This window comes from Schistocerca gregaria, chromosome X (assembly GCF_023897955.1).
Source record: "Schistocerca gregaria isolate iqSchGreg1 chromosome X, iqSchGreg1.2, whole genome shotgun sequence".
Classification (NCBI taxonomy): domain Eukaryota; kingdom Metazoa; phylum Arthropoda; class Insecta; order Orthoptera; family Acrididae; genus Schistocerca; species Schistocerca gregaria.
In genome coordinates this window covers 490,141,620-490,160,797 of record NC_064931.1, presented here as the reverse complement: position 1 = coordinate 490,160,797, position 19,178 = coordinate 490,141,620, and the positions used below count along the sequence as shown (strand labels likewise).

General features: G+C 43.6%; 1 protein-coding gene across 1 annotated transcript in view; it reads right to left on the bottom strand.

The window, feature by feature from the left end:
- LOC126299185 (UTP--glucose-1-phosphate uridylyltransferase-like) overlaps nucleotides 1-18,199 on the bottom strand; it is a 299,153-nt gene extending 280,954 nt beyond the window's left edge. The window contains exon 1 of the mRNA XM_049990961.1: nucleotides 18,181-18,199. The gene's annotated coding sequence lies outside the window, so the exon portion shown is untranslated. The remainder of the gene's footprint in view (nucleotides 1-18,180) is intronic.
- Nucleotides 18,200-19,178: the final 979 nt, after the last annotated feature.

The following is a 19,178-nucleotide window of genomic DNA, read 5'->3' as shown; positions in this document are numbered from 1 at the left end:
CCGGGAGGCCCCGCCAGGGGAAGTTAGGCCGCCGTATTGCAACTCTTATTTCAGGTTACGCCACACTGAGCGACTTGCGTGTTGGTGATGATGAGATGATGGTGAGGACAACACAATACCCAATCCACGAGCGGAGAAAATCTCCAGCCCGGTCCAGATTCGAATCAGGGGCCGCTGCATGATAGGCAAACACGTTACCACTCAGCTAAGCAGGCGGACAAGCACAAATAAAAAATCAAAATCAATTTATTTTGATGAAAGTGAAGTACGAGGAGTGTTCAGTAAGTAACGCAACACTTTTCCTAAGGCAGATTGGTTTTATTCAGGATTCCAGTACACCATATTATTCCCCACTCTTTTGGCTACAAGACCCTATTTATTCAACAAGGTCTCTGTTCAATGCTACGACCTTACGGCGCCTTACGGTGACGGCCTGTATACCAGCATGAAGCCACTCTACAGGTCGACGTCATAGTCAACGTCCTGCAGCATCAATAACATCTCCATCATCCAGGTACTGCTTGCCACGGAGTGTATCCTTCATTGGGCCAAACTGGTTGCTCTTTACGGTCTTCTGTAAGTCAGCGAGGAACCCAGTGGACACACAAAAAAAATGGTTCAAATGGCTCTGAGCACTATGGGACTTAACTTCTGATGTCATCAGTCCCCTAGAATTTAGAACTACTTAAACCTAACTAACCTAAGGACATCACACACATCCATGCCCGAGGCAGGATTCGAACCTGCGACTGTAGCGTCTAGAACCGCTCGGACACTCCGGCCGGCAGTGAACACACACCTTTGGGTGCAGATGGACGAGTGTGTCAGCACTACCAAGAGGTGTCCAGTTATGCTGCAAGGTGTTTGATTGTGATCCATCGATCACCTCGAATGAGTGTGTCTGCACCTTCCAAGAATGTAGGAGTCATAGCTGCGTGCAGCTGGCCGGATAGAGGGAGATCAGACAAGTTTGCGTGACCTTGTTGCGATGATGACTCACTGTGTTTTTGTTCAATGCCAGGTCTCCATAGACATTCTGCAAGCACCTATGAATATCTGCGATGCGCTGATTTTCAGACAAAAGAAAGTCAGTGACATCTCTCTACTTGGAACGCACCTCTGTTAAGCCCACCATCGGCTGCCGAATATTTTGGCCAACATGTTGGCCCTGAGTGGCTGATCCAACATGTTTGACTGTGGATGGGCTCGCTTGCAACTTGCTCAACTGATTTTTCAGTTTGGGCACTCGGCTTGACAGCTATGTCCAACACGAACCCAGCGCCCAGTATGTTGGGATGTAGATTGTTAACCATCGAGCGGCTCGCCTGACATGGCCTCAGTCTGTCTCATTTTCAGCAGTGCACGCTTCTGTACTTTTTCCGCATTTAACGTATCAAAATGTCCTTTAATGACAACCAGGCATTCTGAAGTGAATTCATTGAACTTTATCGAGAATAATATGCATTGTGGGATGTAAAACATAAAATTTATAGTAAGAAAGACATCCGTAAAGAACGTTACGCGGTGTTCATTGAAGAAGGAAAAGAATTATTTCTGGACTGCAACGAAAAACCTATAAAAGCAAACAGAATCGCTAACAGCCCATTTTCGAAGGAAATGAAAAAAGTATTAAATCCGAAGAACAGAACAGGAAGTGGTCAAGACGAGGAAGTGATAGTTGCAGTCAACGAGTATTCTACAGAGTTTGACTGATCAGTTTTTCTGATGGGATGAAAAAGCTGGAGGACCAGTGGAGCAACTGTCTATCACTCAAAGATGACTATGTAGAGAAGTTAGGTGAGCTGTTTGCACATAAATTCCGGGAACACTTTTAATTATTTATTGCACAAGAACTAAACATTTTACAGATGTCATACATATTGCATTTTGAGCAGAAACTCTGAAAGTTTATTCACAAATATTCGATATGTGAACCACGAGTGACCCGGCAGACGTCTATATGGTAATCGAATTCTTGCCATACCCGTCCCAGAATGGCAACGTCGACTGTGGCAGTCGCTCCCCGTATTCTCTCCCGGAGCTCTGTTACATCTCGTGGTAAAGGCGGTAATTACACCAGGTCTTTAATGTGTCCCCACAGAAAAAAGTCACACGGAGTGAGATCTGGTGATCGGGGAGGCCATTTCGAACTTCAACACACAGAAAGCTCGCTCCGCAACTAAACTCGCCATGTTTGCGACTAGCGCTCACTATCGGCTAATTACCAAACGACACTGTGGAGGTAAACATGAAAAAAAAACTTTCGGGGTTTCTCTTCAAAATTACATGTGTGTGATATCTGTTCAGTGTTTGGTTCTTGAGCAATAAATAATTGAAAGTGTTTCCGGACTTTATGTAGGCCCTGTATATATAAAAGCTGGATAATCGCTGGAGAAGCTGTATATCCCTCTAAGGAGACTATGTAGAGAACTTAGGTGAGTTGTTTATGAAACAAACATTTTTTCTAGCTTCTTTTACCAGACTTGTCACTCTCATATATATCGAGTAGGTACATGAAAAAACGCATGTACTTGAATGCAATTTTGTCACAAAATTTCAAAGCAATTTGCGAAGAACTTTCGAAGATTTACAATTTTGTACAAACGAACATTTACATCCTATAATAAAAATGTTAATATTTGTGTGTTCAAAATCTTAAATCTCAATCTCTGCAAGCTCTTAACCAATAGCTTTGAACTTTTGACGCAATGTTGTCGTCGAATATACACATGTTTTTGTACATATATTTTTTCATATGTATAATATGTATATAATAGATATCTCATATATATATAATACACACACACACACACACACGTTCTTGATCAATTTTCTTTCAATTGTTGCACACTACTCTAATGAGCATTCAGATGGACAGAGGCTATATAGTGACCGGCCCAAATACCTCACGAAATAAGCGTCAAACGAAAAAGCTACAATGAACGAAACTTGTCTAGCCTGAAGGGGGAAACGAGATGGCGCTGCCATAGGTCAAACGGATATCAACTGCGTTTTTTAAAAATAGGAACCCCCATTTTTATTACATATTCGTTTAGTACGTAAAGAAATATGAATGTTTTAGTTCGACCATTTTTTCGCTATGTGATAGATGGCGCTGTAATAGTCACAAACGTATAAGTACGTGCTATCACGTAACATTCCGCCAGTGCGGACGGTATTTGCTTCGTGATACATTACCCGTGTTAAAATGGACCGTTTGCCAATTGCGGAAAAGGTCGATATCGTGTTGATGTATCGCTGTTGTGATCAAAATGCCCAACGGGTGTGTGCTATGTATGCTGCTCGGTATCCTGGACGACATAATCCAAGTGTCCGGACCGTTCGCCGGATAGTTACGTTATTTAAGGAAATAGGAAGTGTTCATCCACATGTGAAACGTCAACTACGACCTGCTACAAATGATAATGCCCAATCAGGTATTTTAGCTGATGTCGCGGCTAATCCGCATATCAGTAGCAGACAAATTGCCCGATAATCGGAATTCTCAAAAACGTCGCTGTTGAGAATGCTACATGAACAGCGATGGCACCCGTACCATATTTCTATGCACCAGGAATTGCATGGCGACGACTTTGAACGTCGTGTAGAGTTCTGCCACTGGGCACAAGAGAAATTACGGAACGATGACAGATTTTTTGCACGCGTTTTATTTAGTGACGAAGCGTCATTCACCAACAGCGGTAACGTAAATCGGCATAATATGCACTATTGGGCAACGGAAAATCCACGATGGCTGCGACAAGTGGAACATCAGCGACCTTGGCGGGTTAATGTATGGTGCGGCATTATGGGAGGAAGGATAATTGGCCCCCATTTTATCGACGTCAGTCTAAATGGTGAATGCTGATTTCCTACGTAATGTTCTACCGATGTAACTACAAGATTTTTCACTGCATGACAGAATGGCGATGTACTTCCAACATGATGGATTTCCGCCACATAGCTCGCGTGTGGTTGAAGCGGTATTGAATAGCATATTTCATGACAGATGGATTGGTCGTCGAAGCACCATACCATGGCTCGCACGTTCACCGCATCTTACGTCCCCGGATTTCTTTCTGTGGGGAAAGTTGAAGAATATTTGCCATTGTGATCCACCGACAACGCCTGACAACATGCGTCAGCACATTGTCAATGCATGTGCGAAATTACGGAAGGCGAACGACTTGCTGTTGAGAGGAATGTCGTTGCACGTATTGCCAAAATGCGTCGAGGTTGACGGACATCATTTTGAGCATTTATTGCATTAATGTGGTATTTACATCTAATCACGCTGTAACAGCATGCGTTCTCAGAAATGATAAGTTCACAAAGGTACATGTATCACATTGTAACAACCGAAATATAATGTTCAAACGTACCTACGTTCTGTATTTTAATTTAACAAACCTACCTGTTACCAACTGTTCGTCTAAAATTGTGAGCCATATGCTTGTGACTATTACAGCGCCATCTATCACAAAGCGAAAAAAGTGCTCCAACTAAAACATTCACATTTCTTTACGTACTACACGAATATGTAATAAAAAATGGGGGTTCCTATTTTAAAAAACGCAGTTGATATCCGTTTGACCTATGGCAGCACCATCTAGTGGGCCAACCATAGCGCCATCTGGTTTCCCCCTTCAAGCTAGACGAGTTTCGTTCTTTGTAGTTTTTTCATTTGATGCTTATTTCGTGAGATATTTGGCCCAGTCACGATCAATGGACCACCCTCAGGAAAGTTGTGGAACTTTATCGGCTTATGATTAGAATACTACTACAGAATACTGAAACTGAATATGCACTAACAACAAATAAGGCTCAGTGCTAGAGAGAGGGGAGAAGAGGAGATGGAGATAGTAAGTAGAGGAGATGGACAAAGACGGGGGCAAGAGGAAATGGAAAGTGAGGAGGTGGAGGTGATGGACAGAAAGAATGGGGCAGAAGGAGATGAGAAGAGAGGAGGGAGGAGAGGGTGTACAGACAGAGGGGGCAGGAGAATATGGAGAGAGAGGAGGGATGAGGAGATAGACAGAAAAAGGGGATAGGAGGTGATGGTCAGAGAGAAGGGGAAGGCGGAGGAGATAGACAGATACAGAGAAGGAGATTCTGACGTATATCCAATTCCTATACATGTTAGAAACATGTGCTTTCTGTTTTCTTTCTTTTCCATTTAACAAGACTGAGGCACAGCGCATGTGGCCAGGAATAGCTAGTTCTAAAAATATTATAAATCTACATTGAGCTAAATCTACTTCATAAATATGTACCGCTGGAAAAAAAATCAGGGATTCATACGATTTAGTGCACATTATGCAAATTTAAGCTTTGAATTCCCTTATCCCATACATATTATAATAGCGGTAGTATTCACGAAATACATATCTTTTTTTAATTTTCGAACTGGCATACAATGGATGACATTTTCATAAAGTGATTCATACGAGTTTTTTTACACCTGCAGTGTACCGACGTATTGAGATTATTGACGACTTCTTGAGAGACACGAGACACATCTGCCAGTCTTGATGTAGAGCAGACTCTACTGTTGCCCTATACCCACTTCTTAGCCCACAAGCGAGGTGATTTTCTTTTCTTCCTTTTACTTAGGCAAGAAACAACACCACACACAACTACAGCCGATTTAAAACCCATTGCACAAATGACGCTGTATCAACAAGCTCGGTCTGTAGCTTGGTCTAAAGCTCGGTCTGTAGCTTGGTCTAAAGCTCGGCAGTGTGTGGAGCACACACAGTATGACAGCATGTTGGGTTCAGAGTCAGATATTTGTTAGCCAAAATGTTCGAGTGTCGATTGGGGGGAGGGGGGGGGGGGCGGCTCTACAGACGCCATTTTGAAGGCCACGTATAGCGTCGCCACCTATCGGAACTTCACTTAAATTATCGAGGCTGGACCGAAAATATTCCACTATGTTCCACAACAAATCCCGCAATTTTTTCAACCTAAACTGGCTGAGAAAAAAATATTATTACTTATCAAACGTTAGACTTACATTCTACACTTACTCGTATAGGTAGTAAAAATGTATCTTGGAGTGCAGCTGAGGAAACTGAATGCCGTGTTCACTAGTAAATCTGCAATTTTCGTGATACGGGATGTTTGTAGCATGTGTGGACTAGTTCTCTTACTTAAGTGATTTTTTTTTTAGGGACTCCAAATGTTTCAGTTCGAAATATATTGCAATATTGCAGGGAAACATACAAGCATTCTGGTCACAGAAAATAATTCAACAGTCACAGAAAATAATTCAACAGTCACAGAAAATAATTCAACAGGATACTTCATTTCACTCACTACTTATACTACCGATTCCTGTGAAGAACAATTCACATACGAAAAACAGCAGAAAGGTCTAACGAAAGTCTGCTGTATGGTGTTGCTGTATGACAAAATTGTTCAAATGGCTCTGAGCACTATGGGACTCAACATCTGAGGTCATCAGTCCCCTAGAGCTTAGAACTACTTAAACCTAACTAACCTAAGGACATCACACACATCCATGCCCGAGGTAAGATTCGAACCTGCGACCGTAGCGGTCTCGCGGTTCCAGACTGATGCGCCTAGAACCGTTCGGCTACACCGGCCGGCTGCTGTATGACACAGACTAAATATAAACACTGAACAACGCTCTTTATTTGCAGGTATTTACAACAGGAAGGCCCGTAATAAAAGTATACCTACAGTATGATATTGTTCCACAAGACTGAATGACTATAAACGCAGTAGGATTAACACATAATAAGCCAGTATTCACTTTCATGCCTCGTTAAAAAACGGTTCAGTGCAAAGTTATTCTTTTCTTCATAGATTAGTGATATACAGTTAAAAATAAAGATACTTAGTTTGAAAAACGCATTTGTTTCTGCCATCACCGCCATCTCATAGATTGGACTTTGACATCTTGTAGGCACCTGTCAGCCATGTGAATTGTGTCTGTACTATTTTTTCGAGGAATGCATACTTCTCGAGATATTTTGATGTGCCTACTTAGATGATTAAACATATACATTTGTCACAAACTGCTGAAATTTTTTGTATCATGTTATTTACGTTATTAATGCAAATAATAGGTAGACACTGTGAGTGATAACGACCACTGTATCCATCGGATGCTGCGCTACTCGAAGTACTCTAAAATGAAAAATAAACACGCTTAAGCAGTAGTTATAAAAGAATTAAGCTTTATTCACATGCAGTAAAAGCTGTATGGTGTATACACTCCTGGAAATTGAAATAAGAACACCGTGAATTCATTGCCCCAGGAAGGGGAAACTTTATTGACACATTCCTGGGGTCAGATACATCACGTGATCACACTGACAGAACCACAGGCACATAGACACAGGCAACACAGCATGCACAATGTCGGCACTAGTACAGTGTATATCCACCTTTCGCAGCAATGCAGGCTGCTATTCTCCCATGGAGACGATCGTAGAGATGCTGGATGTAGTCCTGTGGAACGGCTTGCCATGCCATTTCCACCTGGCGCCTCAGTTGGACCAGCGTTCGTGCTGGACGTGCAGACCGCGTGAGACGACGCTTCATCCAGTCCCAAACATGCTCAATGGGGGACAGATCCGGAGATCTTGCTGGCCAGGGTAGTTGACTTACACCTTCTAGAGCACGTTGGGTGGCACGGGATACATGCGGACGTGCATTGTCCTGTTGGAACAGCAAGTTCCCTTGTCGGTCTAGGAATGGTAGAACGATGGGTTCGATGAAGGTTTGGATGTACCGTGCACTATTCAGTGCCCCTCGACGATCACCAGAGGTGTACGGCCAGTGTAGGAGATCGCTCCCCACACCATGATGCCGGGTGTTGGCCCTGTGTGCCTCGGTCGTATGCAGTCCTGATTGTGGCGCTCACCTCCCACGTGTTGAGCAATTCGGCGGTACGTCCACCCGGCCTCCCGCATGCCCACTATACGCCCTCGATCAAAGTCCGTCAACTGCACATACGGTTCACGTCCACGCTGTCGCAGCATGCTACCAGTGTTAAAGACTGCGATGGAGCTCGGTATGCCACGGCAAACTGGCTGACACTGACGGCGGCGGTGCACAAATGCTGCGCAGCTAGCGCCATTCGACGGCCAACACCGCGGTTCCTGGTGTGTCCGCTGTGCCGTGCGTGTGATCATTGCTTGTACAGCCCCCCCTCAGTGTCCGGAGCAATTATGGTGGGTCTGACACACCGGTGTCAATGTGTTCTTTTTTCCATTTCCAGGAGTGTATGATGGTAATCACAGGCTTATTTCGTACTGATATATCGTCTTCAACGACAATTTCAGAGTTTTTAATTTGCTTCTGTAACTACAATGCGCTATGGTGGGTCTGACACACCGGTGTCAATGTGTTCTTTTTTCCATTTCCAGGAGTGTATGATGGTAATCACAGGCTTATTTCGTACTGATATATCGTCTTCAACGACAATTTCAGAGTTTTTAATTTGCTTCTGTAACTACAATGCGGTATACAATCGTCCATAGAGACTATTATAGACGTGGTGAATGTCGTCTTGGAAGGCAGAGATCGATGCAGTTTCCACCCGTTGTCGCAAATAGTGCCGGTAATGCTGACCAGGCTACATACACTATGTGATCAAAAGTATCCGGACACCTCGCTGAAAATGACTTACAACTTCGTGGCACCCTCCATCGCTAATGTTAGAATTCAGTATGGTGTTGGCCCACCATTAGCCTTGATGACAGCTTCCATTCTCGCAGGCACACGTTCAGTCCGGCGGTGGAAGGTTTCTTGGGGAATAGCAGCCTATTCTTCACGCGGTGCTGTGCTGAGGAGAGGTATCGATGTTAGTCGGTGTGGCCAGGCACGAAGTCTGCGTTACAAAACATCCCAAAGATGTTCTATAGGATTCAATCGTATTGAAAGGTGCAATCGCCATCCCCGAATTGCTCTTCAACAGTGGGAAGCAGGAAGGTGCTTAAAACATTAAAGTAGGCCTGTGCTGTGATAGTGCCACGCAAAACAACAAGAGGTGCAACCCTCCCTCCATGAAAAACATGACCACATCATAACACCACCGCCTCCAAATTTTACTGTTGGCACTGCACACGCTGGCAGACGACATTCATCGGGCATTCGCCCATACCCACACGCATCGGTAGCCACATTGTGTACCGCGATTCGTCACTCAACACAACGTTTTTCCAGTGTTCAATCGTCTAATTTTTAGGCTCCTTACACCAAGCGAGGCTTCGTTTGGCATTTACTGGCGTGATGTGTGGCTTATGAGCAGCCACTCGACCATGAAATCCAAGTTTTCTCACCTCCTGCGGAGATGCCAGGCTGATATTTATAAGAAGAGAATATAAGGAAAATTTAACTCATCCAAGAAGGAAGTGGCTTATAAGGCGCTTGTTCGATCGATTCTTGAGTATTTTTCATCAATATGTCATCCTTAACAGGTAGGACTGATAGAAGAGATAGACAAGATCCAACAAAGAGCAGCGCGTTTCGGCACGGGATCGTTTATTCGGTACGAGAGCGTTACCGTGATGAACAACGAACTCCACTGGAAGACGTTACAAGAGAGGGATTTTGAAACACGGAGAGGTTTACTGCCGAAATTTCGAGAGGGTATTTTCCTAGAAGAGCCGGACAACGTATTGCTTCCTCCCACATACGTCTCCCGTAATGACGACGACGAGAAAATTCGAGAAATAAGAACTAAAACACAGGCTTACCGACAGTCATTCTTCCCACGTGTCGTTCACGAGTGGAGCAGCGTAGGTGGAATCAGTTAATGGTACTCGAAGTACCCTCCGTCACACACCATTAGGTAGCTTGTGTAGTATGATGTAGATGCAGAAACAGATAACCTTGATGTACCGTTGTGCCATCAAAGTTTCCTCAACCGGTACCAGCCGTGATCTGATGTCTTAACGAATGGTTCCCCACGCCTTAACGCCAGGAGTAACATCGCTGTTCCTCTCCAAAACATTGGAAGAATGGAACCTCAAGCTGCTGCCATACACGCCGACGATGGTCATCCGGAATAGTGCAGAACCGTGATTCATCGCTGAACACAATGCGACGCCATGCAGTCCATGCTTCCTGGTCACGCCACCCCGTTTGTGTTGTGATGTTAACGGCAGCCTGAGTAAGGCACGGTAATTTCTTAATCTGGTTACTGCTAGTCTCCAACCAATGGTGAGGGATGATAGTGAATGTTATTTGAAGACCATTACTTGCTCTTGGATGACTGGGGCAGATGTGAAGAGGTGACGATGTGTTTGGTGCACAATATCGTGATCCCCCCTTGTGGAGGTCAGATATATTCGACCAGAGACTTGACGACGAGTATGCTTGCATGCTTGCCCCTCACGTTCCTACACAGTTCAATATAAGGCCATTGTCACAATCGCATTTCCCACAAATCTGATTATCGCACGATTTGAGTAGGAGTCCAAATGGTGACCCACAATGAGACCCATTCCAAATTCTGTCAGAAGCTGGTAATGCTGACTCACACGAGTACGTGGTGTCCCCGTGATCTTCACAGTAATTACTCGAAATCTGACGCTGTTCACGCACGTTATACAGGGTAAGCATTAATAAAACCGACAAACTACAGGGACGGATTCTTGACAGGAAATGGAGGAATAAAGGTTTTATGAACATGTGTCCGGAAATGCATCGTTGTCACGGTAGATGGCGCAGACGAATGACAGTTCCTCTGTCCACGTGCCGTGTGCTCCTTGTGTTGCAGGCTGTGTGATTGACCCAGCGTACGGTAAGCAGCAGAAATGGTCCGGTATTCATATCGGGAACAAGCCGAGGTGGTGTTTGTGTAGGGTCAAGAAGGTGGAAACGGTCGAGAGGCAACTTGGCTATACCAAAACAAGTACCCACACAGACACCAACCACATCACACAACATTTCAAGCCATTTTTGGACGTTTGTGTGGTCATGGGTTCTCTCAGACAGACTAACGTGAAGCGAGGCGGCGGACTGCGTGTACACCAGATTTGGAAGGCCGGGTTCTACAGCTTATTGCGACGAAAGCTAGTACAAGTTCCAGGCAACATGGTGTGAGATAAAGTACGATTATGTGTATCCTTCATGATAACTCCTACTATTTCTATAAGCTGCCATTCCATGGACGTCACGTTGAACATTGTTATGACATAGATGAGATGCAGCTCTGCACTGTGTTCTGGGACGCTTTATTGTCATTGCACGCTCTCTGTCCATTCCCGGGCACATGTTCATAGGACCTTTTTTCCTCCGCTTACAGTCAGGAATCCGTCCCTGCAGTTTGTCGGTTTTATTAATGTCCACCCTATATGCCCCAGCAGGCTTGGTATCAACACTAAACTCGAACAACGCTGATGAACTATGTGGCCGTTCTGCCTGTCACAGAGAAGTGCTTTTCTAATCATTGACATACCCGTCGGTGATGTGTCTATGTGGTTACGTTGACATCCGAACATGTCTTCTGGATGCTTCACTTTTTTTGTCAGGAAATGTATACGACCAATGCAACCAGGGAAGTGCTTGACACTTCATGACCCTGAACGTTAGCAGCTCCCTGTGGTACATTTGGTCATTTATTTCAGTCCACGTACCACACTTTGCTAATGCAAAGCGAAAGACCGCATCTGGAACGTTGTTGCCTGTAATAATATTATTTAGACACTGTATTTAAACGTGTTATGGTGTACCGACCTCCAGTCATCTGCATCTATCTGACTGTCTTTTGCAGATTTTTTTCTCAGACGTAACGGTCCACATCCTCTTCAGAAGTGGTCCATGAGTACTTGGCTCAATACGTTGCAATTTCCTTCTCCCACGAATATTCGGGGGCAATTTGTAAATAATACGGTCTGTACCCTAATCGTCCCAGTCCTTGCACCATTTACGGCATCTGAAGGACTTTACTTGAAATTTATTCGTCATTTGGTTTCATTGCGTCTGAGGTGTGCCTCCGCGTGGTCGTAGCGCATCTGCTGGGCCCAAGTGGTTGCTGCGAATACACCAATGACAATAAAGGTATCACTATAGCGTAACTTCACTGCTGTCAATGCTGATTTATAGGTCACAGTGTCATATCAAGCTAACCTGTACATGATTGTGCAAGCTATCTTTGTGATTTTACTGAGGTGTGCCGAAAAAATATTCTTTTCGTCTAGATGCAAACCAAAATATCTGCACACTTGACTTCAACAAATGGCTGCCACATGGCCAGTTATTGTGCTGAGTGAGCGACAGAACACTTGCTCATTTTGCTTCCAGTTATAACCTCCAGACAAATACCAGTATGTCATTTCTAGTGCGACAATTTCTTCATCATCTCCTTCGCCTTACAAAAACGTTAGCAAGAGGGTTAAAGGCTCTGAGCACTATGGGACTTAACTGCTGTGGTCATCAGTCCCCTAGAACTTAGAACTGCTTAAACCTAACTAACCTAAGGACATCACACACATCCATGCCCGAGGCAGGATTCGAACCTGCGACCGTAGCGGTCGCGCGGTTCCAGACTGTAGCGCCTAGAACCGCTCGGCCACTCCAACCGGCCGTTAGCAAGACTTAGACTGGTAAACCCAGAATAACAGACCAACAACAACAACAACAATCATAATAATACTAATAATAATAATAATAATGGACTGCAGATAGACTTATGTGACAGACAGCGGATAGTGAAAAACAAAATGAAGAGATCAAATAATGAACCTTGGAATCAGAATCTAACTGGTCACATTTTGGGGTCCACCACTGACATTCATTCGAATCGTAGATAAATACTTGACTTGTAATGACAGACAGAGCATGTCTGAACGTTTATTGTAACTGCTTACTTTCACATATGTGCGGGGAAATGTTATCTAAGGAAAAATGTTCATTAAGGAAATACGCAGAAAGAAGCTATTAATCCCTCTTTTGCGATGTTTTTTGAAGTACATATCTCTTGTAGAGTGACTGACTGTCCATGATTCCGTTACTAATAAGCAACCATAAGATGACATCACTAGAATTTCTACACTGAGTTATAGATTTCCAATGAATCGATTACAAAGCTCCTGTAGCATTCGAAACACTAGTAATTCATTGAATGAAGAAGAGTGAGGAGAGGGAAGAGACAAAATTATTCAAGTGAATCCAGCAGAGACCTTAAAAAAACTATTACTGGGATTCCTCCTTGTTTCTTCTAGTACACAAGCCAAGAGTATGAAATGTCTGCAATGTTATACAGTCGATAGCTAAGTGGGTTGCATCCACGCCAGGGCACCACTCAGTGATCACCATATGGGAAATTGCAGTGTGTCTGATATGAACACCAGTAGATAGGAACAAAGTAAAAGTAGAAACACCAAACTGGAATCATCATTTTTGTAAGCCCTCGTCGCCATTATTACATAGGCCTCTTCGCTACTGCTGTGGAGCCCGAGTTGCCATTGTTGTTATGGCACGCTAAGTTTGTGAGTTCGTGAAACAGCCTCTGGTGCAGTACATCGCTAAGACAATTTCTCCCTGCCACTATTATACAGCTGTGCTCCAGGGTCAGGTAACAGGATAGGAAAACGAAGGTTCTACAACACTCCTACAAATTAGTAACAAAGTCACCAAAAGAGTTGAAAATTTTACTCATCTTTGTGACATGTCGGATAATGAAGTTTGCTACACTGCATGTAATTGTGACATGTCGGATAATGAAGTTTGCTACACTGCATGTAATATGACACAAAAAAGGCCATCAATGGTCAAGTGCAAATAATCGTTGGTCAACTTCACAGTACATAGCAAATTCAATTTACAACAACTGTCTGTTCATTTCTAAGAGATCACTAAATGACGTTCCCTGGCTAAGGCAGCCCTGGACTATGATCTATAACCAAGTGGGCGAGAGCTGCTCTTCTGTCTTCCGAGTAGGCTTCTGTCCGTCGTCGTCCGGTCATTGGAGGATTGTACTCGGCCGGCAACTGGCCGAGGTGAAGTCGATTATCTTCATCCTCGGCGCCGGCCGTTGCTCTGGTGCAACTCGCGCAAATTGCGAGTCTCTATGGCACTGGCACCAGCTCGCATCTTTGGGCCTGTGGCGCTTTTGCCCTGGCCATGTCTTCTTCGGACGACACAGCAATCACAGCTAAAGAAAAATGGTCTTCAGTCTGAATGGTAATTTGACCATCACAGTGCTTTATTAGCCAGTCATAAAGTAGGTGGTAAGCTATTGTCTTCCTCCACCTTAGAAGCTCTTTAACGCTATAATGGAAAAACACGGGGTTGGAAATTATCAATGGAATCCAAAACAAGGGCTGGAGGGTGTTGGATATCATGTTAACGGTCAGTAAAACTCCAAGCTTCCATCAGGACTTGAACAAGTTATCATGCGACTCGCATTATGAAGCCTAAGTCGTGTGAGATAGCCTGATAAACACTACTAGTTTTGCAAGAATTCGACTATGAAAAACCCTGTTCGTAACAACACAGAAGCTACAAATTTTTCCGGTTTTAAAATAATAGTAGCTCTCCTTTACATCTCGCTTTGTTCATTCAAATGCAACATATGTAGTCTCAGTGTGTTACCCAACATTTTAGACACGTTTTAACTCCTTGTCTCCATTTTCTATTTCATTTTTTTCAGCTTACCTTGTTTAGCCTAGATTAGTTAAAGTACAATTATTTAAAAGAAGATAGTTATTGAATATAAACCATTTATATACTGCTCAGCGAAATGGGCGAGGTAGATAAAGTAACATGTTATGAAATGAATGAAAGTGCGAGAGCATGTTCCCAAAGGTCTTCCAGTCGCACACAGAAGGCTAGACTTCACACGGCGTGATGTCAACGTGTCTGTAGCACCAAACGGGACTGGTCCCACAACACGAGGCAGTCGGAGAAGCGGGAAAGGAGTGTCTGTGTCAATCAGCCAGCAGCTCGAGTACACTTTTGTGGTGTTCTTCATTACAGCATTGCCCAGAGACAATGTTTAAATTACTTCACACTGGGAAGAATCATCGTGAAACTGGAAGAAGGACGAAGTGTGACGAGTGTACCCCAGGAGTTTAGTATTGCTCACAGCATTGTTCCGCGTGCATGGGGAGAGTTCCGGACTACAGACATTTCTGCCCAAAGGAGAGGAGGTAATCAACCAAGATCAACTACAGCAGCAGAAGGCCGTCACATTGTGCAACAGGCAAGAAGTTAACCACGTCAAACAGTGGGTGCAATCGCAACAATGTTGAACAGGACTACAAGGCGCGCAGTCTCAAGCTCCAAAGTGACACGGCGACAGTTTGGGGGTGGTGTCTTCACCAGAAAACCAGAACGTTGCGTTCCGTTGACATCCGCACATCGGCGGCACCGTTTATATGTTGCCAAGAGGATTGGGACTGGACCAACGAGAAGTGGAGTCACATGCTCTTCTCGCGTGCCTTAAACCCCATCGACCACGTGTGGGATGCGTTGGGGAAACGTACTGCAGGACGTTCCCGTGCACCAACGACGATCCAACCGCGCCGGTGGAGGACTGAAACACCTTATCATAAGCACTCCTTACCAAACTCGTGGCCAGTATGGGAGTACGTTTGAGAGGGTTCACTGCCGCCCGTGGTGACCTCACACCTTATTAAGAACCATGTCCCGCCTTTTATAATGTCCATGGACCGTCATAAATCGTGGTGACTTCAGAGTAATTATTGTCTTTGAATAAAAGTGTCACTTCCGTTCGTCTCATTGCTTATACCGTTCAGTTACCTCAGTTACTGTCTCCACTATACTGTAGCAGTTCTTTCTACGTACGGTTCAAGTTTCATCGAGTTATGGTACTTTGCAGTGACGCGTCATGCGAAAGTTACTTTCGTCCTTAAGTTTTGCATTACAGTGTATATTCTTATACGTTAACTTTGTTATGTAAAAATATGTATGTGTAGGCTGTAAGACGACCTTTAGTACACTAGGTACGCAACTGATGAGCGTTTGTATTCGGAGTTCAAGAAATGTTCATTCTGGTGCTGCTGTTAAATAATTTCTCGAGGCTCGCTCCATTTCTATGAAAGGCTACTTATGAGTTCCAAGAATAATATTTATTTAATTTTCATTCATGTATCGCTTATTTACCCTGGCCAGATTAGGGTCTTGAAGGAGTGTAGGCATTGGATGGGACACGTCGGCAGAGGATAAGAATTTTAAGTAATCGCTCTGGGCCTTGAATTAAGAAATACTTAAGTCTTGATCTCGAATGTCTTAGAGAAATCAGACTGATCTAACGAGGTTCGGTACCATGAGCTCTAAGACCGAAGGTCCAAAATCTTGCCACTTAGTCGCCTCGCTGAGTGATAGTAAACACAGTTCGGAATTTTGTCCTGAAGAATGCAAGGAATTAGTGATCCAGTTATCACGGGGCATTTATCTGGGTGACGGGTTGAAACTATCCTCTGTGATAGAGAAAGGATTCTACGCATGCTAGTAGAAGTTACTTACTACCTACAGAAGATCCGAGGTTGCATTATAGTCACGGTTGCAAAACGATAACATTACTAGTTGGCGACCTACACTATATCCAGCTGGAATTACTTCTTTTTTTTCTACAGTCTGCGAGTTCCACTTTTCTGTTACAGACTAACCCTTGAAAAACCTACTGACTATTCATAATAACACTATATTGATACCACTAACCCAGCCACTTTTATCAGTGGTATAAAGCTACAGTACTTTTTAAAAGCCTTGTTGGATGAATACTAAGTTCATATACATATCCCAGTGTTCCAACAGCTTCGAGGGCTCACAGAGTCTCAGAATAAAAATCCAGAAGTCTGGAATTCAACCCTCAGTCGACCCTGTCACTTATGACATACCACCTTCAACAGAACCATGCCTAATAGACCACTGTGGTGATCAAACCAGCCTCCAGGTTGAGGACTGTTTTACTTTTAACTTACACATTGTGCTGGAGTTACGGCCTGCAATATATGACCCCTTTGCAGGTGCTAACTCACTGAAATAATAAAGAAATGAAACTCGCAGTTTGGTCACGATGGGTGCTGGAAAGAAAACATCCAACCACACGAGATTCTGGCGTGTCTGCACAAAGCAGATCCCACGAAAATGTAAATAACTTGAAAGATACGAATTTACAATCATCTGGAGATAGCACTGAACCGGAGTCCCATTTGTTTCAAATGTTGGTGCGTGTTAGAAATGAAATATAATGCAAACTGATATATCCGTGCGTTTTATTATCCAGTTCATCCTGGTTCATAACGATGCAATCAATGCACAGGATGTCCCTGGAGGTATGGCCAGTATTCAGCGATATGACAAAAACGATCTTTCGAAGCGAAAGAATCTAGTAAATATGGGCTCTAAAATACGTACCGTACGAGCTATGAGCACTTCTTCAACTTCGATACAGTGAAACAAATCACTTCTACTGCAAGCCCTTTGCTTTCCATATTTTGGGAGATTCAGTGTGGACCAAAACAAGAAAAGATTGTGTAGTATACACAGGCTCTAAAATGCATAGCTTAAAAGTAGATTTTTTTTCTCGGCAGTGAAGATGCGAAAGTTCTCACAGCTCTTAAAGTTTGCAGTTTACAGCTGACATTTACTAGACTTTTTTACTTCGAATGTTCGTTCCTGTCGTATCTCTGAATAGTGGCAATTTCTCCTAGGACAACCTATATAGTACGGAAAAAAAATACTGTCGCAAGAAGAAAGTTCCGATTCTGTGTTCGCATTGACGATTGATGTACTCGACGCTTACGAAATCACACATTATATAAGAGTAAAATGTGAAGCAAACCGAAGTTTTCATCAGTCCTCCTGTGAAACTCAATGATCACTTTTCGCAAATTTTCTTCTGTTCCTTGTAATAAAGGGTGGTCAAGGAGAAATGAATTAAAAGAAAATGTACATGCTCATCAGGTCGTCTTGAATTACGTGTTTCGTGGTTTCGATCAATCAATTGTAGATTAACCCTGGGGTGTGTTCTGATCAATAACACTTTCCCATTATTTCCACCTGTCCTTTGCAAAACTAAGTCTCACGGTCCCGTTCAGTTACGATGTTATGGTAACCAACAGGAAACATCGCACTCCAGATACACTTCCAGTCTTCTGAGAATCACACATGAGACCACGTTACCAACAGATAAAATTTTGAATCAAAACAAAGAGAGAAAAAAATACATACTCACAAATTCAGAACAGACTGTTGCCAGGGGTACAAGACGTGAGCGCTGACAGAAGAAGACTGAATATATAGCTGCTTGTATCACTTCTTGTGTCAATGGGGGAGCAAATCCCGCAGCTCGAAGACACAGACATCCATGAAAAGCTTTTGTATCGAGCATCTGCCACCTTGTACGAAACAGACGCACTCTGACTAACAAAGCATTGCATGTCAGCAGGCCCAGTTGTTTGTCGTTGAACCATACGCTACTGAAAGCTGTAGAAATGTGACTTCATCCAGGATGAGTTGTCGAAAGAAACTTCGGCGTTACGTGTCCGAAACCTCATTAATCTCTTGCTCCTAAATGCAGTTTCTTGTTCCCCACCTTACCAACACAAACTGAAGATTCCATCTCGTGGCGTCCTCTGTAACAGTCTCTTTCGATCAGTGCCATCATAGCTCCACTGAGAATCTCACGATGTTCTAAGAGGGCAAACAGGATTCTCATAGAAGAGAGAATGATTTAAGGGCCTAGAGGCTACAGACAGCTAACCATGTCTTCGGTTCAACGACTGCAAGTGCTTTCTGTGTCAACATTTCCTGGTTTACCTGTTTGATAGTAGTTAGTGATAGACCTGTAGATGACGAACACCAACAGCTTTAGTTAAGGACGGTCGGCATGACCAATAAACTTATGACACTTGTTGAACTAACAACTTTGACAAGAGATGATTTTTTTAAATAAATATTTGCTTTCGTTACCCACTTCGTTTCTTCAATCGGACAATACACATGCAACAGGGAAGGGAAAGAGGAAGGGAAAGGAACGCCGCTCAAAACCCCTGTGCTATCTAATCAAGGACTGTATGACGTATCACACTCCCTAAAAACCAAAGGGTTGTCTCAAACATTCCGCGCTGTAAATAGCGGAAACTCTTGACACTGCTACAGATAATTCAGTAATACTGCGTTCATGGCGTTGAGTGTTTCAACATCGCCTATAACTTTTAATATATTCA